This window comes from Cyprinodon tularosa, unplaced genomic scaffold (genome assembly GCF_016077235.1).
Source record: "Cyprinodon tularosa strain WSP-4 unplaced genomic scaffold, ASM1607723v1 ctg75, whole genome shotgun sequence".
Lineage (NCBI taxonomy): Eukaryota > Metazoa > Chordata > Actinopteri > Cyprinodontiformes > Cyprinodontidae > Cyprinodon > Cyprinodon tularosa.
The window spans coordinates 804,893-828,324 of record NW_024039507.1 but is presented as its reverse complement, the minus strand read 5'-3'; the positions used below and the strand labels follow the sequence as shown (position 1 = coordinate 828,324).

General features: G+C 37.2%; 1 protein-coding gene across 2 annotated transcripts in view; it reads right to left on the bottom strand.

The window, feature by feature from the left end:
- The window catches only part of LOC119773190 (mitochondrial import inner membrane translocase subunit TIM16-like), a 146,436-nt gene that overhangs the window by 16,536 nt on the left and 106,468 nt on the right, over positions 1 to 23,432 (bottom strand). The window lies entirely within an intron of this gene.

Sequence of the window (23,432 nt, the reverse complement as noted above, 5' to 3'; positions counted from 1 at the left end):
CAAACAATTGTGAAATACTATAAACAACTTAGCAATTTCTCTTTTTTACAAAGTATTATCAGCTTTTTATGTCAATAACTTTGCCAGAAGCGATCAATAATATTAATTTTCTGCAAAATATTACAGATAATATTGCTCTAATAAAGGATTTGTTTATCTAGAGGCTTTTTACACGTCTTTACTAGGATTGTAAATTATTGAGGTTTGCACAGTAAAGTGCTAATTAGGATGATTTTCAAGGCACTAAAAAACAAGTCCAAATAGTTAACTGTATAGCATACATGCAACCAAACAATGTATTGTATGTGTATTGGATAATATTGCATTGAGAATGTTATAATTTCTAGAGTTATATCAGGAATTTTGGATTGTATTTTAATTAAAACAAGGACTAACAAAGTAAGCTCAACGGGACAAAAAAAATCAAAAAGAGAAACTACATAGAGATCGTTATGAATTGTTTATAAACCAATCATTTCCTGCTCGTACACTCCAACTGTCACGCACACAGGTCTACACAAGCCCACAGTCACCTGCTTCCTCTCATGATTTAGGCTAAGAGGATTGAGGGCCGCAGAACTGAATGAGGAAAGTACATCTGGGTACCAAAACCAAACAGGAAATATTTCCACAAACAGCTGAGGTAAAGCAGGCAACCCTTCCTTATTTTCTCCCCTCGTTCTATTCTAAGAGCTACACTCAGACTGGGTTCTGATTTCCTGGGCAGGTCTCCATCGGAATAAGAGCGCAGGTTGACTGAAGTGGAGAGAACCACTTTCAGAAAGCGTTTTATGATGACAACGTTGTGCAACCCTTCTATTCCAGGGTTGCTTGATGCTGACAGACTGATGATGCAATACTCCAAGGATGACAGTATAATGACAGGGTTAGTTCGTTTGCAAAGCGACAACAAATGGGGACATGCAAGGGATTTTTTTTTTTTTTTTTAGTAGCAAAACATCGGAGCATGTGACAGCATGTCATGGATGCTTGTATGAAACTACGAATTAAAAAGTACAACGTTAGTTTCCGTATGGAAAGAATTCATCTGGTAACATTTTCATTTTGCTCTTACTGAGAAATGTGGCTCGATGCAGAGTGGCGTAACCTGTAAGGCACAATTAGAGAAAAAAGCTTGTATATCAGTAGCTCCAAGGTATTTTTTATTTATTTGCTTTACTGCATCCAAAATCAATAGGTAGCAGTTCCCTTCCTGATGTAGGCGAAGAATGAGCGCTTAAAGGAAAATTCACTGTACAGCATGAGTTTGAATGATAGACTGGCAGTTTAAGATGTGGTTACTGTTATAAGGAGAATAGTCAATAAAACATAGGCTGAGCCTCATCCATCTTTAGATACTCAGATGTGACTTCTATCGCCGAGTGTCAGAGGAGTAGAAGAAGCTGATAACGGAGGGCTGATGGATGGATGGCTTTGCATCATGTTGGGGAACAAAAATGAACTCATCTTGAATGTGAATAAAACAAGGGAGATGATTTCAGGAGAAAAAGGAATAGGTTAAACACTATTTCTATTATGGGAGATGGTGTGGAGAATGTAACCTGTTCTGCCATCATCTGTCGGCATAGCAGATCAACAACCTTAAACCAAGTAAACCTGCTATTTTTCAAAGATTCAGTTTCATATTTCTATTCAGATCAATTTATGGATGATTATTATTTTTAGCTGTTTAAATTTCTAATGATCTTTTTAGCTGGTAAAAGTGGGCATATGTTTGGTTGTGTGTATGGATTCTCCAACAGGAGATTTAAGAACTTTACTAATATTTTTCTGTTCTTTTGTGTTTTGCATGTTAGTTATTTTCTCCTCTACCTGGTTCGACCTCTAACTGTTTGAGAATAAGTGACGGTTCTGATCCAAGCCTTCCTTCTAATCTCTTCCCCCTCTGTCACAAGGCAGTGAAGTCAGCGAGGGGCAGCCACGCTTCATTAGGTCGAGTCTCTATTCCCATGTCCCATTTCTTCTGCAGGGAGACCCCTAAACGCCTCCACTCCCACACTGCTCTCCGACAAAAACTGCCTTTTCCTCCTCAAAACTGCCTTATTATCAATTAGCTCTCCAATTTGTCTTCTAGGTCTTATCTCTGCTTTTCTCACAGTAAAACCGAGAGGTAAAACAGCCACGTAATGGGAGCAGAGCTTTATGGCTGATTGTGGTCACTGTTTACTGTCGTTTTCATGCTTCACCTCCTCACCAGCCCATTTTCCAACACAGCAAAACACACAAATGCATGCAGGTGCATATTTACACACACAAGTGTACAAACTAACATTCATGTAAGTGTTAATAATGCTAATCTAATGACTTTGTGTTGCAGTTCAGAGTACAAATCAATTAAGGTGTAGGTTGTGCAAACTTCCTTCATGAGGTTAATTCTGAATGGAAAATCTGAAGGTATAATAACCTTTATTCTGAAAAGTCAGAAGCATTAATCTGCAAATAAGAGCTCTGTTTTTGAGATATGTTAATTAATTTTCCACCCCAGTCATGAACATAAGTCATTAGGTAATACATCAAAATCTAAATTAAACAAACACCATCTCTAAGGTGTATCTCGCCTACTAACCTCAACACATCATAAACCTCCATAACCATCTGCAAATAGCCTTTAGAGGATCCAAGCAACTTGACCGCCTTCTGTTTTAGCTGCCATCGCCTCACGCCGCCCATCTAGCTCAGACACTGTAGGAATGATCATAAAAAGAGACCTTCTCCCTCTGACAGCAGCCTTCAGCACCAACAGATATGATGGGTATATTAATCCCACCTGCACTCGTGTGCATGAGTCAACAAGGGTGAATTAAGATCACAAGAAGGTGTTGTCATTTAGTAATGTGTGAGATAGTGGTAACCACTGGAAAATTTTATTTGTAAAGAGCCCAGACAAGTAGACACCTTAAAAAGAAATAGAAAAGTAAAACTTGTGTGCATCTTTTGAATCATATTATGTTATGTTATTAAATCTGGGAACCTTATTTAATGTTGATTTTATAACCCTCTTTTTTTTTTTTAAAAGGTTGAGAACCTTTTAAAAATGTTTGCATTCTTTAAAAAGAAAAGTCCTATTTTCATTTCCGAGTAAATGTAAAGATAAATATTATGTTTATACAGCTAAAGAAAACCCAAATTATTTGCAAAAATATAAAATAAAGCATGTTATGATGGTAAAGCATAAAAAGTTTTTGCAACCTTTGAACACTTTCTCCCTATTTCAAACGCAACCTACGGTGTTTTGATGGAGAGCTTTTATGATAAATAGAAATGAAGCAGCGTATTGTTGTGAGGTGGCTTTCATGATATCACTTTTTAAACCAATCACAGCTGAAAGTCAAGTAGATTACATCTATAATAGCTTCATACACCTCGAGACTGAGGATTAGGCCCAGTCCTCCTCATAAAGTGCTCCAAATCAATTCTGTGCATCTATAAAAGAAATGTAGACAGAGATCCTCATTTATATTTGGGTCAGGACCATTCTAAAAGATTGATTTGGCACTATGATAAGGCACTGTAAGGAGGGAAAACTTCATTTCCAGTCTAAAGTGTTCAGCCACCTATTTTTTTCCCTCAAGAATTTCCCTGTGTATAACTCTATCCATCTTGAAGCATCTTCCTTTTCTCTATTGAAGAACAGCATCCCAACAGCATGATGCTGCCACCACCACGATTTACAGTGGGGATGGTGTTTGGGATGGTGGGCTTCCAACAAAAAATTTTTTTTTTTAAATTAGGCTAAAGTGAGGCATTTTGATCAGATAATTTTCCACCTATTGTACCGGTAGTTAAAGATGATGCATAGGGTTCTATCTTATACAGCTGCAAAGACTATTTCTATAGGTCTACTGTATCCAATGCCTACAACATCATTAAACTTGTGACAGAATGGGTAATAATTTCAGCCTTAAAACCTTGCGAGCAGGTTTTATGCCTGCAAAGTTAATCATAGTAAATAAATCATGAACCTCTGCAAGACATACACAGACATACTAATATACTCCACAGTTGAAGGAATGCATACAGGCGCAAGCCTTTCCCCTGATGCTATCAGCCTCATCCACCGGTGTGGGCAAAGATGGAGCTAATTCAAGCAGCCTGGAGAGGTATAAGGTTATGGGTTTGAGTTATGGCCAGATGAGTATCAGTCAAAGGGACCATTCTCTGTTATATCAGATCATGACCTTCAGCAAGGCCTGCCTTAATAATAAAAACATGCACTAGACATGGCAATAAGCTCCAGATGACAGGGAGTGAGCTAGAAAAGAGGAAGAATGAAGTGAAAGACAAATGAAGGGGTGTTACTGCCAATTCTATCGTTTTTTTTTTTTATCCTGGTTTGAAAGTATTATTAAAATATTGTTTGACATATTAATTGGACTCAAATTAGGTCACTAATAGGGTGCAGCCTTTTTGTTGCTTTTATCAAAAAACATATGGAAACCTTTTTTTTTTTTACATAAGAAAAAAACTAACAACAATACCTAGAAGTAAAAAACAAAGTGAAGTCTATTTACCGTCACACATTCATTGCACCACCGGATTAAAATGTGGTCAACATGCTGAGGAAACATGGGCAGATGTATCATTCTCATTGCATGAAACTGCTGCCTTATAAAAATAGAACAGACAAACAAAAAAGAAAAACCAAAACCAGAAATCAATTAGATATCTCTTGGAGCTCCAAAATAAACAATTTTTATGAACTAAAATGATTTGAACATGTTTCTACTATGCATTTAATGTAAAGCCTTGTAATGTAAGCACATGGTTCAGCTGAAAAGTACCAAAGACAGACAAGCTTTTTCCACTGAGCAGTTTCTGTGCTCCCACTATGTGTGTTTAATGAGTGTCCAGGGTCTGCCTGCCTGGCTACCTTCAGTAGCTAGTTCATTAGAAGGGAATTAGAGCTGACGCTTTGCGTTCCTGAGAGGAAAAGAAAAGCAGGAATTGTCAGCAGAGGAGCCAGCTGTGGCAGTGTCTGAGCTCCGGTCTCAGATGGGCTGCCAAGCTTCTGACCCCCTCTCCTCCTCCTCATTTCATCTGAACCCTGCCAACCAGTGCATTCAAACCACACATCCATGGAGCAGAGGTGCAGGTATGCATGCGTGTTCAGGGATTTGGTGAACAAATTGAAGAGACACATCGTCCCCTTTCTTTTAACAAAACAATATATAACCACAAAAAAAGCTATAACACAGGAAGATGAAAACTGATTCTCTGAAGAACATCCATCCCATCCCACGCTTTGTCACTTTAGCTTTATCATCAGGTGTTGGTCATTTTCCTACCATGGAAAACAAAAGATTAAAATTAGTTTCTGCAACTGATTCAGACTTCCTATCTGATTTGGTGTTTAATACTGACAGGGTAATCATAGTGAGGGATAACATTCATGCTGACCTTGAAGGCGATAGCTTAAGTGCAGCCTTTAATGCTATTTTAGATGCTATTGGCTTTGTTCAAAATGTGAATAGTCCCACACATTCTCATCTTCATACTTTGGACCTTGTGCCAACATATGGCATAGTATGTGAAAAACTGTTACTGCTGTATAAAAGGACCCTTTGTAAAGTAAGAGTAGCATATTTCTTCTCATTAATAGAGGAGAATAAGTATAATTCTAGATGTCTTTTAAAAACAGTTGCCAAACTCATCCGGAGCCATAGCTCTGTTGAACTGTCCATCCCACCTGCAAAGAGCAGGTGGGATGGACAATAACGATTTTATGGAATTCTTTATAAATAAGATTGATCTTATCAAAAATAAGATCATAAGCACTCCTCTAACTACGATTGGTTTAAAAGTAAGTAAAATCGTCAGTTTTTTTTTTTTACACAATTAAACAATCGTTGCTTCCTTTGGCTTGACTCTTGGTTACAAGCAGCTTTGTAATATATACACCATCATACACTAAAATAGATTTATCAGAGCCAAAGTCTAAAGTTACATATCGTCGCATCAGCTTGCACACAAAACACTCATGCGGAATGTTTAAATGCCTGGTAAACTGGTCCAGACTGGCTGGGTTATAAAACAACCAGGTCACTGGTTGTAAACTGGCAGGGGGGCTCCTTCCCTTCACATTAAGAACCAGGCGGGGTTGGGATTTTTGCAGTGTGTGGGTGGGCATGAGGAAGTTGGGGTATGCAGGGACTGTAAGAGAAGTTGGGTGTTAAAGCACTAATGGGAAACATAAAACCATTACATGCACATTAAGCCAGCTCAAAAAAGTCTGAATGTTTTGGGGGCACATGACAGAAATGAATAACATGTTTACTTTCCGTGTTGCCCTGTGTTCCTTGTGTCTGTGCTGAGTCTTTATCTGAAAGGTGCTGATGGTTGAGGAGTGGGAAAGATGCGTTCCGCATTAACCCCGAGCAGCCCTGGGTATATGACCACATAATGACCTGTCGTCAGGAGCCTGGGAACTGTCCATGGCTGAGTCAGTAAAGAGAAGAGGATGATGCAGATCACAGACAGCAAGGAGGGGACAGTCCAGACTGGTTATGGATGCATTTTAAACATGGAACAGACTCGTAAACAGCTTGGGATGATGATTTGATTAGAAGGTAGATTTTAAGTATTGATAGAAATAAAATTAAACAGATTGTGCAAAAATTTGCTCAAATAAAGAAAATGTCTGGGAAGTTTGGATAATTCAAAAAAAAACTGTTATCGCCATCTTCTGCTTATCCGGGACCAGGTTTCAGGGGCCACAGTGTCAACAAAGACTCCCAGACTTCCACAGAAATAGACTCCTGCTCTGCTTGAACTGACTAGATGGCCCCTAGTAAAGGGTCACATATGCCCTGTCTGCCAGTTCAGGGGCAGTGTCCTCCACCACCACACAATGTTGAGGTGTGCCAACCACGACAGTGCCACAACATCCAGAGACCTAAGATACTCATTCACCCAAAAGCCTTGCCACCATGGAGTTAATTTGGCCACCTCTGTTATGAACAAGTCTACATCCAGTCTCTGCTTCCACCTGGGAAGGTGTGCCAACTTGGTTGAGTGGATCATCAAAGTATTTCTTCTACTGTATAACAATGTGCTCAGTCACAATCAGTAGTTTGGCTTTTTAGAAAAGGCTTGATGAAGTGAAATTACCCAGAGAACAACAGTGGGCAAGAGACAAAAACTGACCCAATTGAAAGTTTCCATCTTAAACAACCAGAAGTTTTTTTGTGTTTTTAGCTTTAAAATACAGAAAAACATGAAACAATGATTGAAGATAAGGCACAGATTTTTCTCCATAGAAATATTAGCATTTGGTGTAAAAAAACAGACATAATTTCCAAGCTAACGACAAAAAAATTGTATTTTGTCATTCTGTTGTGAAAATTCTATCAAGTATTATATATTTAAAACCCAATAAACCTTTTTAAGACTGGTATGTGTTATACTAAATTAGTTGTGTCTTTATATCCTTTTAGGCACTAACAAGAGCCATTGTAGAGGTTCCAAAGAGCCACTTGCCGCTCCGGAGATTCAGACCCCTGGTATAAACCAACCTATAGCATCAGCTCAAGTGTGAAGGGAAAGGAAAGTGAATCTGAAAAGTGTGAAATACATAGAATACATCCTTAAAGTCCCAAAGTCAATATTTTTTAACTAATTGTTGATGCTTACACAGCACCAAGTCCTTTGGTGTTTTTCTACATGATTAGCACATCTAAAGACTGAAATTTCTAGCCTCATTAGATAGAGTGTTTGAGAATAAATTCTCAAATTGTACCAAGGATTCCTGCAGGGTACAATCATGGTCTAAAATAAATAAATAAAAATGTCCAACTATATCTACTAAGTGTGCTTGGGGGTCAAATGAGTACTATCCCTTCAGTCTGGGGCAACAAAACTCATTCCAAGGGATCGTAAATTGTGCTTTGGTTGTACTTTGGACACCATGTGCCTAAAAGAAAACCTAATTTAACATTCAACCCTCTGCAAATGACTAACCCCTACTAAATCACTTCCCCATAAGAACATAAAGCACTTCTTAGCAAGGATGTAAATTTCTTACTGTACATGTGCAAAAGCCAGCCCTAAATATACAAAAAAAATGATTATTTCAAAAATAAACCACAGGAAAATAAGGTCATGCTCTAAATCCTGCAGGAATGTTTCTGCCCATTAGACAATAAAGTAAGTCACTATCAGGGCATGGTACATGAACATGGTATTGGTTTGTAAAACCAGTTGTCAATGAAGTCAGGCAATATGCAGGCCTGCTCAGTTTTATTATAGTAGCAAACCGCAAGCAAAGACTGAGCGTGTAAGTCTTTAACAGACTAGCTGACTTATTTACTGCCTCAATAAGGTATTAAATAGCTTAAAAAACATGAACACATGGACATATACTTGCTGAGGAGGAAACAATCCAGCAAACACATGATGGCAGCCCTTCTTCAAACAAAGTAGCTGACCTTACAAATAAAGTATAATCTAAATCTTTAGTGATACATTCACACTGTATTACAGATCTGTGCAAGATGCTATTCCTCTGGCACAGCCAAAGGAGAGTTACTATTGGGAACACTAAAGCTCTAAAACTCATTAAGTTTATGGACACAAACGTGAATGTTTTATGCTTTTTTCTCAATGCCTCGACACATACAGTATAGAAAGGGAGAAGGTTCACTCAAGAAGGAGAATTCAGAAGCTCAGTTATAAAAAAACCCAAAAAAAGATTAAAGAGGCTTTAAAAAGAGCTGTTTATATTAGTATGATTTGTCTATCTGCTTTTTTAACTCAGCGTTGTCTTGTTCTCTTTTAAGGTCCTGTTAGCAGTTTATCACGTTGTCTGTTTCTGTTTCAAAGCAATTGCAAATCAAAATCCTGGCCTTGAGGTTTGTCAATCTTTGTGAATGTTTATACTTGCTTCTTCTGGTTCATCTAGATCACAAATTAATCTTTAACCTTCCTTATTGTTTTTCAAAACCTTAAGAAGAGAAACTCATTTAGCAAAAAAAAAAAAGATTGTGGTTCAAGAGCAAGAGGTCATGAAATACACCATGTTTCAGCTAAAAGATCTTTAAAGAAGGGATATTTTTAAGATAAAATAAGCTAATTGGACAGCTATTATTTCCTAATTTTCCAAACTATAAGCTTGCAAAAAAGGCACAGGCTAACAGCAAAAAGCCAGAAAAAACAAATGTCATCAATCACTAAATCTTGCACATATCTGGCAGCTGCACAATCCCATATCATCACTATCCCTCCTCTGTGCTTCAAGTTAGAGTTGATGTGTTTATGATTATTTGCTGTGTTTGGTTCCACCAAATGCGTCCCTGTGTGTTGTAGTCAATGTATATACCGTAGGGTCTGTTAAAATCACACAGTTTAAAAAGCTGTAGGATAAATTTACTGCAAAATTAACCCAGGATTGAAGTAACACTCCCTATAAACAATGGGTTTTCTGCTTCAACAATGTCTTTGTCAAGTTTTTCTCCTTTCAAATGTAAAGGGATGATTCAAACTTCTTAGGTGTAGTGCGTAGTCCTTGTTTACTTTCTGTTTCCTGAGCCAATCATATAAGATTAACCAAAACAGAGCGCAGCATTTGGTAATTAATGTTGGAAAAAAAGAGCAGCAGTCTCCAGACATGGAATCAAGAAGAGAAGTGGACCAGATATAGCCATAATAATACCGAGGAAGCCTCACCATTGGCTGAATGACCTTTAATTGTCGTCTTCAATTTAGCTGCAATAAAAACTCTCATTTCTCCACTTGGCAAGATTAAAAATCTTTTTGTGTTTTTCTGATTTGAAACATTAGGTTTTATGTTACTTTTCTCTTTTAAGATCTTTTTACACTATGTAAGTTTTCTCATGGCAAACCTTTAAGGCAAACTGTAGTGTACAGATATAAACCTTAAGGTTTAATAGTAAAAGATGATTGAAGCTGAGTCATTTTCTGCTTTTTGCCAAATAGGTCAGGAAGAATCTTCCTGGGCAATTTTTTTTTTTTAAAGTTGACTTTTTTCCTAAGTTTCTGCTTTTTTGAAAATGCATTGAACCTTATTGATAAACAGGCAGTTCTATGGCTGGGGATGGCTTTCTATCCTTTTGTAAAACTTGTAACACACAAGCTAATTTTAAAATACTTCCTAAAATTGTATGATATTCTGCTGGTATTTAGGCCTAATCCTACTGCCTGAACGGGTTTAATGGAGTCATGTCTTTAGGCTACATGCTTGCACACCTTTTCAGCTCTGCCCAAAGATAAGACCAGTGGTTTGTAAAAAAACACTCTTACTGTGCCGTCTTTGTAAATAACATTAAGATATGCTAAGGGTCCATTTGGAAGACCTGTTTGTGCAGATTGTTTTACTTACTAGTTGATATGCGAGATGTGGCCTCAATATTTCCACATATTTTTTTCTGAGGTGCACCAGTCCCTCCATCAGTAAAACAGGCCCACTAGATGTGGCTTCCTTTTTTTTTCTAAATGAACAGAGGATTATTACAGTCAAAGAATACATTTCTGTTTCATAAGAATCCAGGATATATCTCCTGTAGCTTCGATATATGTCCCGGAGATGTGATCTGGAGTTTTCATGTTGCTTTTGGAAAAACTGCCTTTTCATGGGGACTTTTCAGCTCATGTGAGGGCAGGCCTTTTTTTTAACAGAGGCAGTCTTATCTAACCTGACTCCGCCAGATGGATTTGCATATCCATCTGGAAACCTTCCGTTGAAGTAACTTTGGGAAGGGGCGAAAATACTGATTAGCTGATTGGCCTATGTTGGTGATAGACGGGCCAAATAAACCAATCAGATCAACGAAGCATAGGACGTACTAACAGAGCGACGACGAAAACACAACCACAAGCCAGGCTACTCTTGCCGAAACCAGTCGGGAGAAGAGCAAAAACATCTTTTCCTCTGAGAAAAGCCTCCAGTTCTTGGCTCTTCTTTCAGTGAAGAAATACTCTGTAATTCCGATAAAACTTGCTCGATAGCCACACTAACACTAGTTTCATCGGCTGAAGCCGCCATGTTCTTTAGACTGAACTGTCGCGCTTCTCGTTGCTTCACACCTCAACCCGCCTCAAAGCCAATGCTGATTGGACGTTCGTTTGTTGAACAGCTCCAAATTTTCTTTAACGGAGAGTCTCCAGACTGATCTGCGAGTGAAACCTTGAAAGCTCGCGAGATCAGGATGGTCTCACGAGGCTAAGTATTGTCAGCTTCAGCCGCCATCTTAATGAGGTATTTTTCTTTTTGTTTTGGGGTCGATATGCATATTTCTCATAAAAACAGGTTGATCTCTGGAACAGAGAACCTCTCTTCTCCCTGAATGCAGTGATGGCTGGACAATCCCATAAGCTTTGTTCTTGCAAATATTAACATTACTCCTTCAGGCATCTGGAAATATAAAATTAAAGGATGAAAAAGACTTGTGGAGGTCCAGAATTTCCTTCCTAATCCGTACCTATCTGTAGCATACCAAGCTAAGACATCTTCATGTGGGTTTAGAGGCATATTTGGTGTATTTACACCTGTGATTTACAAGCTTAACATTTACTTACAGACATTAGCTTAGCAATTTTTACCGCCATTCCTTCTACATCCCTAAGATTGTTTAAAAAATTGTACCTCACACCATGAGACTGTGCCTTCATCTTGGGACATATAACTCTAGTGCTATCTCTGAGTGAGACCAACACACCCACACTAAATCATCTGCTTTAATGCCAGAGGCTAGAAAAAGTAAAGGAAAAAAAAACAATTAAACACCAGATTTATAGTAGTGAGATGGTCAAAGACAGGGGGAAAGAAGGAAAGAAATGAAGAAATACCGAGCAGAACAGATAAGATTGCATCACATACAGGCTTTTAATCATGAAGGTTATGTGTGTCTACATATATATATATACACATGAGACTGTGTGCGTGTATGGCGAGCTTTGAGTTCTATCGGGCAACATCTGTGAGAGTTACTGGATGGAGAAAGAAAGGCAAGATTAGAGAACACAGCACAGCACTGAAATGATGACTGATGATGACGCTTTTACTCTTATAACCAAATCCAGTCCCATGATGCGCCATGCATATAAAAAGACACATTTCTGTAAGTGTTTTTGTCTCTATTTTGAGTATCTGATCGGAGGAGACGCCACATGTTTGTAACAACTAATAGTGACAGAGCACGGGTGGAAAAAAGGCTCAAAGTCAAACATTTGTCTAGAGAGCAAAAAACTTTTAAAACCAAGGGATCACAGAAGCTGAAAACATTTTTGTACATAAAGTAAAATTAGGTCTCAACATCGCTCCCTTCAGATTACACATCAGGATGAATTTGGGACTCTAGCAGCACTTATTAGAAAATGTGTATATTAGGAAAAAATGACTATTAATAGTATTAATAATAATAATACTCTAATTTATCAGGGGTATGAATCATTTTTGGTAACTAATTGTTTCCATTTTTAGTTTTTTTTTTAAATGCATGATTGTTTTATATTTTAAGCAAGATTTTGTTGCTCCTTTTTTGCGTGTCATTGTGTATTCTGAGCACAGAAACTCAAATGTTTATGTTTGGGAACCTCCAAACAACCCCTGAGCAGACATTTACAAGCCCACAACCAGGCAATTTGTTAAAACCTAAATGCTGGTCAAATCACAAGGCACAACAAGGATATACAAAAATATGGAAAAAAAAAAAAAAAAAAGATTACAACCTAATAATATGAAGAGACTACAGAAAAAAAAACAAGATCCATTGCTTGTATCTTTTTTTATGTTATCAGCTACTTGACCTCTTTTTAATGTCAAGATCTCGCCATCAATCTTTCCAAAAGGTTGCTATCAGCGCTGCTAGAGACACACTTATCTGACTTTGTTTGTATTTATCTTCTTCTGTTTGACCAGGCAGGTCATTTTAGAGGCAAACTACTAAATGAGTGTCAAGTTAAAGGCAAACACTTTAAAGGAAGATTTAGACAAAAAACCTGCTATACTCATAAAAGCACTCAGAACCAAAGAGAAATGAGTGCAATTAATCTAAATAAAATAAAAGGTACGTGAAGGAATACTAATACCCCTCCAAATCTTTTCTATTTAACTCTTTACACCCAAAACATTATATTTAATTGGGATTTGTGTTACAAACCAGCACAAAATAAATAAACATAATAAACAAATAAATAAACAATAAAAATGGTATTACTTCTCTATTTTACTCCAATCCCCTAAAATTAAATCTGGAAGAACAAAAATGAAGTCCATTTGTGTGTAAATTAAAATAAGTCCTTTTTGAATTTTACAATAACCCATTTAAGCAACACACTGTAAAAGAACGAGACCTATTCAGAGAAGACCAGAGACAATGGAAGAACATTGTTCTAAGTCTGTAAAAAACGTCAGAGTTGGACAATCTGACCAGAAACACACAAACCTAGTTCCTCAGTGGAATCGTTGTGATCAAAGCATATATATGCATTAGGATGGCTAAGTCAAAGCCCAAACCTAACTAAAAAATATTGTTTATATTAGATCTGTAACCTAAAACAATCTGTCTTAGCTTAAGCTACTTTACAAAGACATTTTTTTTCATTTTCGGGGGGTACAAGTAGGTAAGGTATAAATATAGAAATGCAAAAGACCTTCCTGCTGTAATGGCAAAAAAAAAATGTCTATATACCAGATATCCATCTAATTCACCACAATACAATATATTGTATTGGTGCAAATAAAAAAGAATATTTAAGCTTGTGGTATTATAGCGATAAAGTGTGAAATAGGTGCAGTGATACTCCAGATCAGGCATCCCCGAAGTCGGTCCTCGAGGCCCACTGTCCTGCAGGTTTTAGAGGTTTCCCTGCTTTAGCGCAGCTGATTTTGATGATTACAGTTGAGCAAAAGTCTGTTAATCAGCTTTCAATTCAAATCAGCTGGGCTGGAGCAAAGAAACCTCTAAAACCTGCAGGACAGCGGCCCTTGATGCCCGATTTTGGAGATGCCTGCTCGAGATCATTGCATCCTCCAAGCCTCTGACTCAAATCCCCAATCAGATCCATGTATTGGCAGCAATTCAATGTTTTATAAACTCTGGCCTAAAGTAATCTATGCTTCATAGAAGCTCTTATCTAAATAAGATTTCTGTCTGACACGACAGTTCAGTCATAGCAAGCATACTTTACTGTACTGCTGTCTCATGAACTCAACCACAGGCATGTTCCTCTTACTCAATGCCTGGAATACCAGAGAGCAAAAAAAAGAATACGATTACAATTAAGAATTTAGCAGAAAATGAAGAGGTGACGATTAGTAAATAGCTCCCTGGCATCTTTGAGTTATGCTGACTAGCTTCTGCTGCACATAACTGAAGAAGAAAGACAACAAATTGAGATATTATTAGCTTTTACTGAGCAACCAATAAGAGAGAAATGGAAAAAACAGGAAAATAAATAATATGTGTAAACCTAATTAATCTATGCTGCTAATGATCATGGGAAAAGGTCATTTCTCTGTGACCCAGTCTAAAAGTAACCGAGGGAGTGCAGGTCACCTGGGTCTCCTAACCCAAGCCATGCCCCCTGTAGCCTGGCATGCAATGTCAGATCACTTTATCACCCTGTGTTTACTATATTAGAGCTGCAGCACAGTAGTTCCGCATGCATTCATACTGCCTGAACCTTTTAACTGTTTATCTGTCACAAAGCTTCCACGTCCTATTGGCATTTTATAGGTAATTCAAAGTTATGATTAACTGAAGTGTAAAGAAACACTCATTCAAAACATTGAAGCAAGATTGTATACATCCAGTTTTAACAAGCTTTACTCTGATGGTTTAGAGGGTAGAATACGGGTTAGATTTTGAAAAATGTAAAAGATTAATAAAGGCCTGTAGGCGTCCTCAGGAGCAGCTGAAGTCAACAGTGATCAAACTGGAACCACCACATTTGGCTGTATGAAGATAACTGCTTTACATTTTTTTTTTTTTTTTTGTCACAGTGACAATTTCATCACGAGCATCACGAGCAAATAAAATAATACCAATGAATTTGTTTGTGATGTAGCTACAATAATCTCTGTTCAATACAGTTTTAGTGCAAAGCAGGCATTTTAGAGACAAATGGTACAACTATTTATACTGTCTGCTTACATATGAGATAAAATCATTGTCCAAATGTTTACAAGCTTATTTAGGTATGATGTTCAGTAGTAAATACATTACTTTTGCAACTGAAAATACATCTGATATAGTAACTTTATTTCCCTCATTATAAGTCTTTAAAGTATTTTTTTCTGAAGATATCTAAAAATAACTTCAGTATTTATTACCATAAGATATACGGCTCGTCAGGAGCTGCCTCCGCCTGTTGTCTTTTCTCACTAAATGCCTCAGCTTGTCTGAGCTTCATACAGATTTCCATTAGTGTCCCTCTCCCTGAGGGAAAGAACAACCCCCACATCATGATGCTGCCACCACCTTGTTTCATGGTAGGGACAGTGCAGTTAGGAGGATGTTAAGTTTTTTTGCAACAGTGTTAGTTAGATAGTTTACGCTCTGTATTGTCTGTGTATAGCACCCATCTCAATGTGTTTGCCATTAAAAACATGGCTTTTTAGTTAACAGTAAATCTCAACAAGATTCTATTACACAATTATGCGACTTTTAAAGAAACCCTTTTTATTAAGGGATTTATTAGAAGAAAAACGTAGGACTTGTTCCTAAACAGTGTCACCATTCTACCCTTTCAACTTTTCTCTCTGTATTGATCCTTCACATAAAATCCAGAGACAAACTTGCTTAGGTTTCAAAACCGTAAACAGAAAAAATATAAAGAAGTTTAAGGGCATGGAAACGTTTACAAGGCACTGCCAGTAATCGCTTTACAGTGCTTTCTGCTGATTCCATGACCGCAAATCAAGGCTACTGCAGATAATATATGATTCAGTTCAGTGATAAATACAATAAAGTAATATTTTCCTTTAGTCTAATACTAAACGTTGGTATAGGTATTGTGTTTCAGTGTAAATTTGCTGCTCTCTCCTGCTTTGTGCAAAACAAACAGCTGTTGTAGTCATTGAATATATAAAATAAGATTTATTCAAGTCTTTTTTTTTTTTTTTTTACATCTTTTTGTGTGCTGGCACAATGAACTCTAAAGGGGCCAACATTTTCTAATTAAGCCAAAGGAAATTAACCAAACATCAACAAATATATAATTATCAAATAAAAAAAATAAAAAAACACAATTTCTTTTTAGAGGTTTCCTCCAAAGAAGCACCAACCAAGACTGATGGTGAGAAAGGATAGTTTGAACAACCTGAGGCTGTAACTTTTATACGACATTACGTCCAGGAGATTAACTTCTCCCTGAGCCATGCTTCGTCCAGCTCACAGAGGATGGTGAAAAGCTTCTATTCAAACTTCCTTTTAAAGAGGACAGCTTTATGAGGAGCACATTGACTTACAATAGGGTAACCAGAGAAGGCTGGATGGGAAGAATAAACATTTCACCTTTTAATGATGTATCACAATAGATGGCAGTAATATGTGTTGACTCTCACACAAACGCTGACAACTTCTGCTTTCGACACGCTCATTACAACCTCTCTCTAGTGGCCGTATTTTACTCCCTCATATCCAGCTTCCCAGTAGTACATCTCATTAACCCTGAATGCTCCCTCGTTTGTTTCCCGTCTTTATCCGAATTCCCTTTCCATGACACTGAATTTCCCTCAGCCATATTTTTTCCAGGCTGCAGGGTTAAAGGATTCTGTGGGAAGAAATGCAACTTAAAAAATGGCCTGGTCTCATTTCGAAGCAGCCCACACATGCAGCCGTCAGACGGGCATTCGTGATCAACTCAAAATGTTAGGGAAGATGACACGCACGTCAACAACAGTTGAATAAACACAGCTGACAATATTAAAGGGAAACATGAAAATGCTCAACATGATATTTATTCCTTTCCAAAAGGAACCTTCGTTTGGACCAATCATCTGTTTTCATATACTAATGAAACCATAACATCCCTATTATCAACATGTGTCTCCTAAAAACATTTAACTATGTTTATTTAGATCCATCTTAGGTCTAAATAAATAAACCATTCTGAAAATACTAACAGACACAAAGAAATCTAAATAATTGAGTATGTAAAAAAAAAAAGGCCTCATACCCACCGTTAACTACGTTGGAGGGTGGGAAATGCCTTGATCCTGTTTCTGCTTTGCATGGCCTCATGTATTCAAATTTAAAGATTTTAAAGAAAAATCTGATTAACTTTGCTGAAAAAATATTAAAAAAATGTGTCTTATTGATACTTTCAACTTAATAATGAACTAAAATCTATAATCAGATCCACACAGGAATGATCTACCATGCATTTTAAAGTTCATTATTAAAATGTTCATTATTAAAATGTTTAGAAAATATATTTTTTCTTATAGCAATAAAGGGGTGCAGTTATTGGAAATGTTGCCTTGCAGTAAAAAGGTCCCGAGTCTGAATCCCAGCCTTGGCTCTGTCTGTAGGGAGCATGTTTTCCATTCAGTAGGTATATCTTTTCTCCAGCGATCCCACCTTCATCCCACAGACGGTTTGGTTAACTCAGAGTCATCCTTAGATAATAGTCTGTTGGCCGTTTTTGGACCAACAACCTTTCTAAGTAGGTTGCTTTTCTACATGAACACGGGGCGAGTGCCTTTACCTTTGACATGCGTGTACAGCATTTACTGATTGAAGCAACATGAACATTCGACAGCCACCATTCAACCACTTTTTGAGACAACGATTGCAGATCTAAAAAAATGCACATTTGTCATTTTGGAATTAATTTTGGTCACTTTTTACAGGAACATCTTCAGAAGATTAAATGTAAAATAATATGTTATTATAATTCAACCAAGTTAGAATTGGAGCAATCTTGAAGGAGAAAATGAAAATACAGTTTGGATTATTTACTCTCAATTTTTTTAGTTAGTCAAAAGAAATGCAGCCTTTTTTGGAAAATGAAAAAGCATTTCTATTAATCCATTCTCATATGGTTTAAATGAAAAAACGTACAGACTTAAAGTACAAAGTCGCATTTTAAATAATAGTTACCGGTAACTAAAAAATATAATTTTTCTGTTACTTCCTACATCTGTGTGCAGAAACAATGGAGACTTATTAAGTTGCTGCTAAGCAGGAAATATTGTCTTGTTTGGGTTAAAATAAAAAAGTAAAAACCCATAATTTTTAAAAAACAAAACACATTAGCAATCACACTGAAACATGATTCATATTTTATATATTGTTAAGCTATAAAAAAAATCCATAAAAATATTTTTTTAACATCCAGGTTTGTTTTCATATCTACTGTGTTATAATTATGTGCTGTCCTAAGACCTTTTAGGTTCTCACATAGATTCCTCTGTATGATCACCATATTTTTTGTTTCTATTTTCCCTGCTTTTTTTTTTTTAGGTTTCTCAGGAAAATATAATCCTAAACAATAAATCTCATGTCCGTTTATATTGTCTATGACATGTATAGTGGATCCATAAATTTTCCTTAAACCTGAACTTCTAATAAAGATGGAACAAACTATAAAAGCTACAGTAAATTATGGAGGTAAAAGGTGGACAAGGTTAGAAATGATAAGAGTCACACACTGAGCAGAATACAATTGCATGATTGGAGCATAACTTTACTCATCAATGCAAAGAGAAAAACGCTACTTTCAAAATGCAGACATGATTTGAGGTGATTATATAAAAACAGCCTGGAGACATTCCCGTCAGCCCGGATCTGTGTGGCAAAGTGCCTGCATTTAAAACTGTTAGCAGGCAGGAGCTGGCTCCAAGCTTCACGAGCGTTTTATAGGTTCCCCTGGGCAGAGCTAAAAGCTGCCTCACCATCTTTTACTGAACCACGGTGATTAGGAGCCCGATGTGGTGACGGCACTGCAGGCACTGGACTGTGATTTACAGTTTGGACTAAATGCATGTTTTCTTTTCACTAAAGCAGCGACACAAGAAGCTGATCACACAAACAGTTCATATAAAAATATGCTACAAGATTTAGAGTAAGGTATTATTTAATCGTTTTATTAAATCCTTAATTTGTATAATACCCCTTGTTGCAGTTTAACAGGCACATTTCAGGTCATTAAAATAATATGTTTCCCTTTCATTTTTTTTTAATAATAAATAACTTTTTTCATTGCTGCCAGAAGTGGAGCCAAGGAGAAGTTGTGAAAATGGAAACGTTTTATAAAAAGTATGAAGTAATTTACAAAACAGAAGAAATAGAGCATCATGTCAACAGACCTGAAATCATTATTAAATATATAAATATATATTGTATTTTATTTGCAGCATAGTAGAAAACAGATAAGGTTTTTAAATTCTGCTTAAAGATAAATTAGTTTTGTATAGCAAACACAAGAGTAGTTTTAAAAAGCATCCAATTTTTTTTGCATTTGCTAAGCCTAATTTACAGAACCAAAAAAATTAACTGAAAAATACTGCAGATGTTGTTTTTTTTCTTTAAGAAAAAAACGGATCTGAGAAGTTTGTCTCTCACTTGTTCCCCTATACTCTGGTACCTCCAGTAAATTCCAGTAAAATAAACTTTTCTTTATATTAATGAATAGAGTCCCCTGATGTGCATCAAACAAACATTAGCTGTCTATTCACTGAAAAAATTCTTGAAAATGTCTTGATAAAATGCATCTATGTAGATAAATGTAAAATAAAAGACATAAAACAGAATCAAAAGATCAAAGAATAGACAGAGATCTGCCTTTCAAGAATCACCTGTTCTCTGTTCTCTTCTAATCTGAAGAAAGAGTAACAGAAATGGACATTTGTGTCTTGTCAGATGTCTTCAACATTTCAAATCAACTATACACTTAACATCAACCATTTCTTTTTTTGCATTATTTTGTTTTAGTTGTTTTGTTAATTGTTTTATTTTGTGGTACTCTAGGAGGATTGTCCTCCTAGACGTACTTCACAAACCCCAGACATACCATAAAAAACCTGAACCATTGACTATTCCTTAGCATTGCACCTGGATAACTTCAGCTCTGCTGCTGCAGCTAGGAAAAAACTACAGCGTCAATTAAGCCCTGTGCATGCAATGATCAAACATTTTAAACTGAATATAGGTGATAAAGTACAGAAAGCGTTTTTCTTCTAAATAAATATTCCTAAATATGTAAAACCCATCATCTGGGATGAGGAGAAGGATTTTAGCTCCATCTGGACCTTGTGGGAAGGGTGTTAAATCATTTCTCTATTCCTGCAACTGACTGTAATACCTTGCAGATGGTATGGCATGTATACCAGCACTGATAATAACTCCTAATAGGAGCAAGAAGGAGAGTAACCAAGAGAAAATTCATGACTCTGTGTGGAGACCAGCATGAAACAACAAATGGTAGAAATTACACAGTTAGCATGGCTCCACAAGTAGAACTAAAGCACCCCTTGTCCGGAGGATCCTGGGGGTGGGGGGTTGGTTTCAGGAGACACATGCGACCCGCCAGAGGGTCAGACACAGGGCTGCGTAATGAATCATTTTCTTGTTGGGAGTTTCTACACCTTCGGCCACGAGAGCCTGAGACATTACTAGAGTGAGAAATTGGCCGTGGTTTAAGATAGTTTTTAAAATTTCATGCCAACATGAGGGGAACATGGAGGTCTGCAGGAATGCAACAGGCAAACTAAGACAAATATTAGGCAGAAGTGGCTGCAGGACACTGTGTAGTTTAGTGTCGTGTGGCTAAATGTACACACTGGAAGTGTCAAAGTTCTTGGGAGCTATCATCTTTCTGTACCTTGCTGGGACCAGCTGACATTGAAGTAGCTGCCAGCTGCCAATGGGTGGTTTGCAACTGGTGTTACAAAGTATTTGATAGCTGTCGAAGTTCGAAGATGGAGCAAACATATGTGCAATGCATGTACACAGTGGAGCTGAGTAGGAGCTCCTCCAAAGTACTTGAATATATTTAAAAAATAGTCCAGTTAAAAATTGACTAAAGCCTTATATGGGATGCAGCAAAGCTAGTTGGAAGGTTTGGCCTCCATGTGCATTGCTCTGTGAGACAAAAAAGCTAGTAAAGCACATTATTCAGTACATATAATCCACATGGAGAAAACAAGGGCAATGACTGGAGATGATGGGGAAAGCTAAGAAGCTATGTAAAGAATTTTTTCTGAGTTTGCCATGTTTCATTTTTGGCCTCAGTAGATGGCCAATCACACTGAGCCTGGTTCTGCTGGAGGTTTCTTCCTGTGAAAAGGGAGTTTTTCCTCTCCACTGTCGCTACAAGCATGCCTAGTGTGAGGGATTGCCTTTGAGTCAATGAGTCGATGCAATCAACTGGTATTTCTTAAATATAAAACTATGAATCAATTTGACTGTATGATCTGCCTGAATTGTCTCTGTAAAGTGCCTTGAGATGACATGTGTCGGTGTTATATAAATATAATTGAGCTGAATAGAACTGAATTTATTGCAACTCCATGCACATTTCCATCGAATCCAATTGGCATTCATATCACTGCCCCCATCATGACGGGACCACTACCATGTTTCTCCATGGGGATGGTGTGTTCTGAATGGTGCAGTTTTCATTTTCCATCCAAGGTATGCTTGTAAACCAAAATGTTTAACCCTAGTGTCTGCAGTCTGCTGTGTTTTGGGGTCTTCTTTCAATGTATACAGAGGTGGACCTTATTTACTTATTGATCAACTTCTGAAGATCATACTTTACTCAAGAATTCAGTTAGGGGTGTTTGAATAAAGGGGCGGCTAACACAAATAAGCAGCACACTTTTAAAACATACACAAAAAAAAAAATTCCCATTTAAATGGGACATTCAATGGCGGCTCTAGACCGATTATCAGATTAACTGTTTTTTCATGGGGGCGTAGAGGGGAAAAGAAACAACATCACAAAAAAAAACAAAAAAGAAACCAACACCTTGATGTTTGTTAAAGTAAACCTGTAAGTAAAAAAAAAAGAAAAAAAAAAAAAAAAACAATGACTAATCAGTTACAGTATGTGTGCCCACACATATCCTCATAAAAACAGATTTAGTTTTGTTTATTCAGTAGAGGGGCCATAACAGGAGCCAGGACCAGTTCTACAGGAACACTGCGCCCGGTTGGCCGTCTAGAACCGTCCATGGCTATTTTATGTTGGTCTAAAAACCCACTAAGACACCTGCTCTTTATTTATGGATATTTTCTACACTGAAAAATATCATGCAACTGTTTTTGGAATTTACTTAATCATATTCAGTTACTCTAACACAATTGTTTTATGTCCTACCCTGCTAATATGCAGTGGTGTCAAAAATACACACATTTGGTACTTAAGTAGAAGTATAGATACTGCAGTTTAAAAACACTCTGGTAAAAGTTGAAGTATCAACTTGACCTCTTTACTCAAGTAAAAGTGAAAAAGTATGTGCTCCAAAAACTACTTAAAGTATAAAAGTATAAAGTAAATAAAAAAAAAAAACAGCCAGATGCCACTATATGAGTTGGAAGCTAAAAAAAGCTCGAAAAAATTATTTGAGATAGGGCCAAGGATGAGGGAGGTCTTGTTGGTCTCCGTCTCCATCTCCCGATACGCTGTCGCCTGTGTCCGACCTTTCAGACATTTCAACATCTTTTTCTAAATCCCACATGGTAGCATGGCATAGACAATTCACGTTTGCAGTTTGAAGAACACCTGCTTGCTTCTGATGATTTCCTTTAACTAACCAATGAGTGTTTGCGTTATATGACTCATCCAATTACACTAATTTTCACTAGGTGAGGATGGCGCCAATGATCTGCATTGGATGGCGCACATGACGGGAAATAAATATCTATGAACATTAAACCGAAGCCAACGTTACTCGAAGCCACAAGTAACGTTTGTTTAAAAAAAAGTAAGGAATAGAAAGTACAGATACATGTGTGAAAATGTAATAAGTAGGAAGAAAAACAAGCAATTGAGTAAAGTATAGATACCTAAAAACGAAGTATTTCACTGAAAAAAATAATGCAACCGCTTTTCCCATTTAGCATCATATTTAGTTACTTTAACACAATTGTTTCACATCCTACCCTGCTAACATGAAACAATTGTGTTAAAGTAAATTAATAGAATAGAATTCAACTTTATTGTCATTCCACTGTCACAAGTACAGAGCAACTAAATTAATTCTCTGCATTTAACCCATCCCCTTGGGAAGCAGTGGGCTGCCCTCGTGCGGTGCCCGGGGATCGGTGTGGGGTTAAGGGTCTTGCTCAGGGACCCAGAGTGGGAGTCTGTGGGAGATCAAACTCACAACATCAGGATAAAGCCCTATGCCCTAACCACTAGGCCGCCACTCCCCAGATATGATTAAGTAAATGCCAAAAGCGGTTGCATTATTTTTTTCAGTGTTGACACCTCTGTTAATATGAAAA